We start from the raw sequence: 7,836 nt of genomic DNA, 5'->3' as shown, positions 1-7,836 counted from the left end.
GTGACACATTTAAGAGGTTAAGGAGCAAGCCCTGTGACTATCTGGGGGAAGTTTTCAGGCAGAGAAAATAGCAGGGCAAAGGTCCTCAGGCCACAGAGTGGTTGCCGTGTTGGTGATGCATTAAAAAGGCCTGGAGTGGTAAGAAGTGAGGTTCGAAAGTTAAAAGGGAGCCAGCTCATGAGATACCTTGCAGGCAGTTACAGAGGCGTCAGCTGTCACTTGGATGAAATGGACAGCGATTGTAGGATTTCTAATAAAGGAGCAACGCGATCTGACTTATTCTTTAAAAGGATCGCTCAGACTTCTGTGTAGAGAATCAATTGCAAGGGATCAAGAGTGGAAGCAGGGAGACCGCGGTAAGGAGGCGATTGCCGAAAACCAGGCGAAAGAGTATGGTGGCTGGAGCCATGGTTATAGCTGTGTGGTGGTGCTCCTCGGTTTCCTCATGTGAAAATGGAGCTTAGGATCCCCGCCCTGTGTACAGCCCAACGCTTAAAAAAAAAAAAAAAAAAAAAAAAGACATCGGGAAGGAATGTCAGGAACCTCTGGCCAACCGAGTGCCAGCCTGGGGAATGTGGGATTGTGGGCTTCCTTACGCGTCCGGGCCCCTGGTGCCCACGAGAAAGGCAAGACAGGTGCGCGCCCCGCGATGCGTCCGGAGGACAAGACCTGGCAGAGGAATATCTTGCTCCCCAGAGACTGAAAGGGAAGGGTAGGAAGGAGGTTGCCTATTCCCAGCCCTAGAGCGGGTCCCGGGCACCCGGCACTGTGTGAACCCCGGTATGCAACCACTCCGCTTCTGCAGGTGTGGGCATCGTGCGAGCCTCATGAGGGTAATGCCACAGCACCCCCTCCATGCAACCCCCCCCCCAGCTCTGACCCCTTTGTCTCACTTTTCCCTACCCTCATTTGTCTGCCTGTCTGTCCCACACCGGGTTCGGCGCGCACGATCCCGCGGGGATCCCTCTGACTGTCGCCGTAGCGGCGCAGCCCGGGCCCGGGGCTCCCAGGAGGAGAAAATCATGAATGAAATGGATGCGGTTCTCTTGTTACCCCGCCCTCCCTGTCCAGGCAACCTCGGCGCGGGGGCGGCGCTTGCGGGGACTCCGAGCAGAGTCTGGGGAGGGGGCGCCCGAGATCTGGGTCAGGATTAAGGGTCTGCGATCGGCCTCACTCGGGCCCTGGGAGCTGCCGGAGCTCCCACCTCCCGCCCTCCAGCCCCGCCGGCCCTGCGCAATTCCCGGGGAGCTGCACAAGCCTGCCGGGAGGCGGGGCGGAGCTGGGTTTGGGGGGTGCCGAACCCACCCCGCAGCTGCGCCCGCGACTCCGCAGCTGAAGCGCATTTGGTGGGGCGGTCCCGCGAAGGAGCGCGCACGGAACGCGGGACAGAGCGCTGGGCGGACAGACCCACGGACGGACGCCCCCGCACACGCAGACGCATAGAGCTTAGCGAGGCCCTGTCACACACACACACACACACACACACACACACACACATTCGAGCAGACACAGGGACACACGCAGACACACGCACACTCTCGCTTGCACAACCTCCCGCCGGCCTGCCTGCCCGTCCGCTCGCCGGCGCCCGGAGCCCGCTCTGGCCGGTAAGTGTGGCGTCACCGTCCGCGCCTTTGTGTGGGGAGCTGGGAGGCGGAGGGCGCGGGGTCCCTCCCGGGGCGGCCTCGCAACTGAGACCTCCTCCAGCCCCCAGGGCCGCGGAGCCCGCGCCCGCCCCCGCCACGCCCCCATAGGGCTTCCGACGCCCCCGGACTGGGGGGAGGGGTCCCCCTCGCTGGGGGAGGGGGCCGGGCGCTGGGGAGCCGGGAGGGAGTAACAGCCACTCCCCACGGAGCTCGGAAGCGATGCTAGGGAGGGATGGGGTCATGGTCCCGGGTCCGAGCCTCTGCGACCAGGGTTTGTGCGCGCGCTTCCTGGCAGCATCGTCTCCCCAGTGTCTGAAGCTCCGGAAGGAGGTTAGAGGTCGCCGCTAGCCTGTTGGCTTGTAAACTGCGGCTCTCAGCCTTGGTCGCTTCTCCTCCCCCGGACCATGTAGCTTAAATCACTCGCTTCCCACCTACCTCCAAAATAAAAGCCCAGCGCATTCCCCTCCTCCAGGATGCCCCTTTTTTCTAGATGAGGCCCAGGTTCCTGCAAAACTTGGAGATTGCCTAGGTCAGAGCCCTAATGAGGGCTCGCCTTAACGAGGATCATAAGGCTGAGAGGGTCAGGATAAGAGGAACCTTTGGAACTCATTTAACCGCCTCATTTTACAGATGGGGAAACTGAGGCCCAGTGATGCGGTTTGACCAAGGTCACCGGAGAATTAGTAGCAAAGCCTGCATTAGAATCTGGGGTCCCCGGCTTTCATACTCATTCCTCGCCCCTACACAATTTTATCCTGTTCCCATTGAAGCCTCAGAACCCCAGAATTCATCTGAGTGTACCTTGAAAGTCTTTGTAATCCCAGCCCCGCCCCCACTCGGAGCAGCAGGTGCCATTCATTTACTACCATCCTTACTGTAAAGAAAAAGGGGGAGGTTAGCCTTTCATTTGCCTGTTTCGGCCTCAGAGGAGAGCGCTGTTCTTATGCAAGCACTCCAGGTTTGGGATTTAGTTTTACAGAATGAATCAGTCCTGGACAGAGCAGATTCCAAGGTGTACATCCTGGTTCTCCCAGGAGTCATTGGGCCTGTGTCCTCAATTGGACCAGGTGATGTGGCATTCAAGGAGTCACCCCCTTCCCCTACTCTGACCTGCCTGACTGCATGCTTTCCCAGTCACTATTCCCTCCTTTGTAAAGGCCTAGGTCTTCTAATCCAACGAGGCCCCTTTCATCATCCTTCCGTGGAAGGATGATGTCAGGTTACCTCTTCCTCCTTGCTGTTTGTTGAGTGTGGTTGTTGGTGTTGCTGACAAAGCTCCTGGCGAAGCTTGAGTTACAGCCTTATCAGGCTCGGGTGACAGCTCAGGGCAAGGCTCCCTCAAGGGCACAGAGAGGGTGCCCTGAGAGGCATGCTGAAGGAGTGCAAGCTGGGTGGTGTATGGACAAAGCCAGTTACCTTTGAGGAGACCCCATTGGATGGGATAGTTGGCAAGGAGGGCACTGTTCAGTCTCTAGGGGCCTCTCGCCTCAGGAGCTTCCTTCTTGGGTGGGGTGAGCAGTGTGGCATGAAGCAGAGCCAGGGTGACCACCTGAGTAACTCCAAGAGCCACAATTCATATTGTAGTCCGCCTAAATGGCATTGCGCCCCAGAAGCACCATTTGCGTAGACTTCATAATGAGTAGTGGCCCCTGGGTTTTTGCAACGCAGTGGCTCCCACCCTGAGAGTGAAGAGATCTGGGCTCCAGGCCCAGTCTCCTCACGGGCTGGACAGTTTCATTAAACGCTCATAATCTCTTGGGTCTCAGTTTCTCCATCCAAAAAATAAGATCATCATTTTGAAGAGTTTCAGGATATCTTGCAGGTCTGCATTGTTGGGGGTGGGAAGGGGAGCACTTATTTTATAACTGCTGTGGGCCTGGTTTTCTTTTATGACTCTGTGAAGGAATGAGATGAGATAATTTATGAAGGGTACTTAGCACAGTGCCTGGGGCATAGAAAAGCTCAGGAATAAGTAACTAATAAGTAACTAATACCATTAGTGCTCCAGCTTTATGTCTATACCCTCCACTTCTTCCCTTTTTCAGATTGCCCAAGGAATGGGATTTTTAGGGCCTCAAAGTCCCTCTCCCTCAAAATCCCTCCCCTCTGACCTGTTCTTGGATTTGAGGCTCAGCCAGCATAAGACATCCAGGCAAACTGCGTGGGAGAAGTCGCACTTTTGTTTATCAGTTATTTCACACCTAAGTGTGATTCAATTTATTAATTTATATGGTGCCAAAGCATTTCTTACACTCTGTCACTTATACTTAATCCTCATAACACACCTATGATATCAATAGTGTTATTGTTGCCATTTTATAGATGGGGAAGTTAAGATTCAGAGTTTAACTTATCTACGGGGGTGTGCTATAAAAGTCTCAGAGCCAGAGAGCTGTACCTCCAGCTCAGATCATCTGACTCTCGATTATGAACTCTTTGTTCTATGTCACAGTGCCTGTCCTTTTCCAAGATCTGTCCTAAAAGAGAGGTAGCTAACCCCTTGGAAAGAGTGGAGAAGAAAGAGGGTTTTATTCTTCTGGAAGATCAGGAATGGCTTCTTGGAGAAGCTAGGTAGCATTTGAGCTGGGTCTAAATGATTTGTACAATGGAAGAAAGGAGGGTAAATATTGCAAGTAGTGGAAACAGCGTAAGTGCTTCTAGGGCACGTGTAGAAACAAGAAAGCAGTTCGTTCCAACTGGTGCAAAAAAGGATGAAAGAGGAGCAGTGAGAAGCGAGGCTGAGTAGGAGGGGGGAAGTAGTTGCTGAGGGCATTGAGTGCCAAGCTAAGGGATTAGCCTTTAGTGTTTGAGTCGGGGAGAGACATGATCAAACCTGGCTATTAGGAAACTCACTCTGGCCACTCAGTAGCAACCAGATTGGAGGTGGAGAGCCTGCTGGCAGGGAGCCCAGGTAGGAAACAGTGACAGTGTAGGTGAGAGAGAACGATGGTCTGGACTGGAAGTGTTTGTAAGAGTGAAGAGAAAAAGGACTTGATGCAGGAGGTTCCAGTGTCACCAAAAGTGGCAGCTCATTGGATGGGAGTGCTGGAGGGAGGGAGGAATGAGAAATGATGGCAAGATTTTGAGCCTCAGTGACTAAGGATGCCATTCACAAAAAGAGCCCAACAGGGGAGCAGTGAGGAGGCTTAAAGTGGGGGCCATGGATCCGACAGGGAACCATAAAAACTCCTCCTGCAAAGCTGGCTCGCTGAGCTCCCCAAACTCAAGAGCTGGTTCCTTCTTTCATTCATTCTTTCTCCAAATACACAGAAACATCTGTAGCATGACAGGTTGTCCTAGGCTCTAAGGATACATCACTGAAAAAAAAAAAAAAAAAAAGAACTTCCTGCCCAAGCTCTACCAAGGTAGACAGAAAATAAAATATAAGCAAAGATATAACATTTGAAGGGAGTGAGCAATGCTCTGGAGAAAAATTAAGCAGGGTGACTGGGGGCGAGAGTAGAGGAAGAGATTTGCCTTTAAATAGAATCGTCTTTAAGGAGGTGATGTTTGAACCAAGACCTGAATCAAGTGAGGAGGAAACCTCGGGGAATAAAAAAGCACCGTAGGAAGAGGAGACCACAAGTGCAAAGGCACTGGGGTCGAAATCGCTTGGTGCTTTCAAGGAACAGCAAGTGTGGCTGTAAGAGATAGGCAAAGGGGAAGGGTGGTAAGGAGAAAGGTGGGAGAGAGGGGCAGGGCCAGACCATGTAGTTGCCTGAGGAATAAGAAATCACAGTGTTCATGAGTCCAAGAGAACCTGAGGCCTATTCTTGTATTCTTTATGCCTGGTAAACCAGCCTGACACTCAGCAGTGACTCACTAAATAGTTGCTGAATGAATGAATGTTGGAAATGAGCATTTGTGTGTGGAACTTCATATCTTGAGCTTATATGAACCACTAAATAAAGATATTATGACATAGTAAGGGCATAGTAAGGTATAGTGTGATCAAAATGGTAAAGCTCAGATGATTTGAATATGTTGTCATTTAAACATGAAAATTTGAATCAAATCTGTTTGTATAATTCGGTATGTCTTGATATTATAGACATTGCTATTGATTAAGACTAAATAGTAAAACATACTTGAAAAGACTGTAAAACAATTAAGATGGTAACATTTTTGGTCATCCCTCATCCCCTTCCAGTGCATACACAACCTCTGGCCTCATTTCAAATTTTCCCTTGTGCAACTCTTGTGCCCTCAGCCATTTCCCTCATACAGACTTTAAAGAAACTCATCTCTAGCACGAAGACCTGTATTTGCAGAACAACAAATTGTCATCTTCTCTGATAAATTGACAGATTCCTGAAAAGGCAGAGAGGGGAGTGGGGAGAGAGAAATTATTTATAGAAGGATAATTCTAAAGGCACCTAATTAATTGTTTAAATGGATCTATAAATGGGAATGGAAAAGCTCCAGAAGATGGCTAATCGTTGAAAGCTTTTGCCTCCATGAAGTTGAACACAGGGAGATATGTGAACATTTCAAAGCATATGGCACCAAAAATTTAACCAACTCATTATGAAATACGTATGAAGCAGTGTTCTTACTGGTGTGGGTCAACACAACTGTGTGTGTGTAAGAATCTGTGTTCAGTCCTAAGCTTACTCATGATTAAGTGACCTGGGGTGAGGTCCTTCCCCTCTTCCAAATTCAGTTTCCCCATCTCCGGGGGGGAGGGCTGGGGTTTCTGGGTCCCTGAAGCACTCAGCCCTGTGACCTGTTTTATCTGTAGCCCCACATCATTGTCTTTCTGGAGGACAGTGACCACTGTCACACAGTGGGGGTGTGGCCTCCTGTGGCACTTGATGATTTTGTGGATGGGATGTCACAGAGGAGATGGGATGCTCCCATCAGCAGACAGAGCCAGATATTAGGCTGGACCTTGTGAGAGCACGAGTTGACATGTGGTCTAGTCTTCTTAGAATCATAGACTCTCTAGGTGCTGTGGTCCCAATTCTGTCTCATGCTGCCTCTCTTGTTGCCTCTAAAAAACATGGAAACTCAGTTCAGCCCCCAAAAAAGAAAAATTAAAAACCCATTTTAGTTGGGGCGGCCGGTTGGCTTAGTTGCTTAGAGCACGGTGCTCATAATACCAAGGTCACTGGTTCGATTCCCGCATGGGCCAGTGAGCTGCACCCTCCACAACTAGGTTGAAAACAATGACTTGGAGCTGATGGGTCCTGGAAAAACACACTGTTCCCCAGTATTCCCCTATTTGAGAAAAAAAAAATTTTTAAAACCCAATTTAGTTTTTAAACAGTGTCATCATTAAAAATCTCTTCCTTATTTTAAACCATGGCATTATGGGAAATAAGATTTCCCCCCTTTCTTCAACACCGTCACCATCTTCTCTGCATCTGGTGAGATGTGGGACGAACATTTGGCCACCAATGTCTAGCAGAGTTCTGAAATTCCCAGACTCTCAGACTGAAAAAAGCTTTTGTCACTGAACTGTGGCACATAGAACAAAAACCACCCTCCTTCCTGCTGCTGTTGGCCAAAGACAAGGTCTAAGAGTGACAGTGGTGGTCACATGTCTACCCTCTGCGTCACTTCACTGCCCTGAGATGCCTGGACCTTGTGAGCTCCCATCACTGCCATGGCTCTGTCTTTCCCAAATCCAGACGTAGCCAGTTCTCTCTGTTCTTTAAACTCCTGTAGCTCCTGTGGCCTGCACACTTCTTCTCAACAGGGATCCTCTTGGCCTTTGGTTAGGAGAGTTCTTTGTTGTGAAAGCATCCCTGGCCCCAACGCTAAATATTTGCCAGGAACGCCCTTCAGTCACAGTGACAACCAAAAAAAATGCTCACACGCATTTTAAAGATATTCCAGGGGTACCAAATAAATGTATACACATGACTTGTATTCATCTTTTGTTATCGGTATATATTGAGTATTACAATTTTAATAGTTTTGTCCTTTCTTACAATATGTATACATTTTTTTTGGCACCCTCTGAATTTCATGAACGCAGAAATGTACAGACTTTAAGTGTTTCGTTAAGTTTTGACGATTGCACGAACTCATCCAACAACCATTCAGTTTGAGATGTGGAACATTTCCATGGTCCCTGAAAGTCCTCTCTTACTCCTGTCCAGCCAGTGCCCGCCCTCCGTAGTAACTGTGCCCGTTGCTGTCATTGTCGATGAGTTTTGTGTGTTCTTGGACTTCATATACATGT

At 49.9% G+C, this 7,836-nt stretch overlaps 1 protein-coding gene across 2 annotated transcripts in view; it reads left to right on the top strand.

The window, feature by feature from the left end:
• Positions 1-621: 621 nt before the first annotated feature.
• Positions 622-7,836, top strand: part of PTPN5 (protein tyrosine phosphatase non-receptor type 5) — a 55,878-nt gene continuing 48,663 nt past the window's right edge. The window contains exon 1 of one of the 2 annotated variants that reach the window (XM_019714967.3): positions 622-1,607. The gene's annotated coding sequence lies outside the window, so the exon portion shown is untranslated. The remainder of the gene's footprint in view (positions 1,608-7,836) is intronic. The other variant, XM_019714966.3, reaches the window with a different exon arrangement.

The sequence above is a fragment of the Rhinolophus sinicus genome, chromosome 14 (assembly GCF_057876585.1).
Source record: "Rhinolophus sinicus isolate RSI-liver-muscle chromosome 14, RSI-T2T, whole genome shotgun sequence".
Lineage (NCBI taxonomy): Eukaryota > Metazoa > Chordata > Mammalia > Chiroptera > Rhinolophidae > Rhinolophus > Rhinolophus sinicus.
Note: the sequence above shows the minus strand (reverse complement) of the source record. Positions and strands in the feature narration are given on the sequence as shown.